This window comes from Podarcis bocagei (assembly GCF_964188305.1).
Source record: "Podarcis bocagei genome assembly, chromosome: Z".
Classification (NCBI taxonomy): Eukaryota; Metazoa; Chordata; class Lepidosauria; order Squamata; family Lacertidae; genus Podarcis; species Podarcis bocagei.
This window is the reverse complement of record NC_138140.1, coordinates 26,622,968-26,625,908: the sequence shown is the minus strand read 5'-3', so window position 1 is coordinate 26,625,908 and position 2,941 is coordinate 26,622,968. Positions and strand designations below refer to the sequence as shown.

The window sequence follows — 2,941 nt, the reverse complement described above, 5'->3', positions numbered from 1 at the left end:
AAACTAGCTTCACAAATGATATTACACACAGTCAGAATGGGCTGGCAGCCCGATTATGCCATAACTGATTATATTTAAATAATAAACAGTGCCAAAAATGCAGTTGATTAGAATTCCAAGCATCAGCAAAATGGTGTGATAAAGGTAAGCTTTTGGAAATCTTTCAGGAAACAGTTTGGACCTATCATTTTTGTGCAGATTTTTTTTTCTTGCGGGGTGTATTCATTTCAGCCCTCTCACATGAATAAATAAGTGCTGCTCTATTTAAAGGCTATATAATAAGCTTGCTCACCCCCAACTGTGTGCCACTTTGAAATAAAGCCGAATGTAACTTGGCCAATTGCCAAGTTGCCCAATATAAACATTAAAAGGGAATTGAACATGTCTGGTGAACTTTTGGTGCCTCCAAAACATGAGAAATCCAATTAGTCCCAAGCTGAGATGCTATTTTCCCCCATATAAACATTGTATTTACAGCCAATGGTGTCAGAGGTTGGATTATCGACCTGTGTTGGAAAAGAGATTCATTGGTCTACAGTCAACATTTCTGGCGACGGGTCAGTGCTGCAAACATGTTGAAGCATTAATACAAAAATAGTTGTAGATTCCAATTCTGGTCGATGGCAAACAAGCATTAATTTCTCCTATTCCTCCACATTGTATGGGTAAAGTCCACATACATGTTTGAAACTCCTGGGTTTCTCTGTCCACTAATGAGACTTCCCTCCTTCCACCACTTGTAAGGAGTTGCAGAGACAGCATACAATAGGAAGTAAAGCTTTCTTTGTTTAGGAAATTTTTTAATATTTGTTGTTTTATTCTGTTTTTAATCTGTTGGGAGCCGCCCAGAGTGGCTGGGGAAACACAGCTGGATGTGCAGGGTATTATTATTATTATTATTATTATTATTATTATTATTATTATTATTTATTTGTTTCTAGAAAGTATACACCACCACCCCTACCATTAACTCTCCCACACACTCCATGAACATTGTAAACACAAGGAGCAAGAGAAGTGGAGACCCAGTTAGCTTAGAAGGAAGATTCCAGTGGCAAGCTGGTTCTTCAAACATTAGATGCAAAGTAAGTAATCACCACTTCATTCCCTTCATTGACTGGAACTCTGCCTTGTCTGGAGGCACCTAAGAGCATCATCTACCTTACCTACCCAGCATGCTCTGCTTCTTCCACCAGTGCATGCTCCATCAGGAGAAGCAGAACCTTTTCATTCCAGTGACCCTTACAGGTGTTAAAAGTTCACAGGAACCCACTTCATAAAAGGAGGTACAAAGCTACATATAATAACATTCATTGGCTTCACTGGATATTACCGTTACACCTGTCGAGGCATTTTTCTTAGGCTAAGGATGCTCAAGGAATGTAATCTTAGTGAATTCTGATACGAACTGACAGGCCTGGTCCACCATTTCCAGACTAATGTGTGGATTAGGAAGTTGTTCTACCTTGGGCTTTTGCACTTAACAAATGTTCCCAAAGACGCCATTAGAAATGAGCATCTAGAGAGAGAGAAATATCTGTTTAGATGTGATTTTTCATGTGGGTTTTTAAAAATACAGGCAGCTCCCCATTTGCACACGTTTGGCATGTGTGCGACAGCTGGTGCACATGCCGTTTTCAACACCAAAAGGGGGCAGAGCAGGCTTATGCTCACCCTGCTGATGTATGCGGTGCCTCAAAATGCAACCCCTGTGCAAATGGGGCATTGTCTGTACAAAAACAAATGGCAGATTACTGTGGAAATAGAATGGAACAGGTTTGTGAGCAAAAATGGCACTAACCAAAAATAGACTGATTTGCACATTCATGATTGTCTGTGAAGATGAGTTTACAACTGTGATATCAATGCTAACACAGGTAACACAGGGTTCACTTCCTGGGACGTCGCCACACAATAGGAGGCAAGAACATGAAATCTGGTCTGCTGACTCCATAGCAACAAAGATCCCAGCATTACTCTTTCACCCTGTCCCCACTGACTCTACCATCCCCTACTGATGCCTTCCCATACATTTTCTGCTTCCTACAATGCAAAAACAACCCTGTGTTGAGGGAGAGGGAGAGGCTCACAAAGAGGCAAGGAACAAAGCTTGGTTTTGCTCAGGGATGTGAAACTGTTGCTCTCCAGACATGCCTGGACTCCCACAGTCACTGCAGACCACTGGCCATGCTAACTAGAGCTAGTAGAAGATGGAGCCTAAAAGCACCTGGAGGTCCACAAGTTCCCCATCCCACATTTAGCATCAAGAGCACCACAGGCTTTTATTTGGTCCTGTTTTTCAGCATTCTCATTTGGCTATTTCTGTGCAAATTAAAGGGTCTCTCCCAAATCCACACCCCTCTTCACAGCTCTCTAGTGTGTAACCATAGAAACAATCAGTGCAGAACACATTCTCCAATACACGCCAGATTTGGAGTGCACTTCTCTCTCTCTTCCTCTCTCTCTCTTCAAAATCCCAGGCATACCCATCAATGTTAATGTGTGAAGCAGATGGGATGGAGGGAGGAGAGGAAGAGAGAGTATGAAGCCCTGCATCATCTCACAGACGTGATTTAAGGGCAAAGGGACTCATTGACTGATGGGGTGGCCTTTTAACAGAAGTCTTTGGTGTCTCAGGAAAAACCCCAAAGCAGGAAGAGGAAACTGTATGAAACGTGAATGTGTTTTTGGTATCTGACAGCTCCGTAGGAACATTTCACTCAGCATGCCCGCCTCTCATTAAATTCTATAGCTGTTGCACATAGAGGCCTTTCCTGCTGATATCAATAGCTCCCTGCTGGAATAAATGCTGAAGGAAATCAATGTCAGCCTTGGTGTTATTGTTGTTATTATGGTATCAAGTCTACAGCCTGGTCTTGCCTCTGTCAGAGCTCATGTTTGTGTGTGTCTGTTAGGGAACGGGGGGCGGGGGCGGGGAGGA

General features: G+C 42.7%; 1 protein-coding gene across 4 annotated transcripts in view; it reads right to left on the bottom strand.

Annotated features, from left to right (window-relative positions):
* The window catches only part of LOC308578779 (neuronal migration protein doublecortin), a 121,318-nt gene that overhangs the window by 52,664 nt on the left and 65,713 nt on the right, over window positions 1-2,941 (bottom strand). The window lies entirely within an intron of this gene.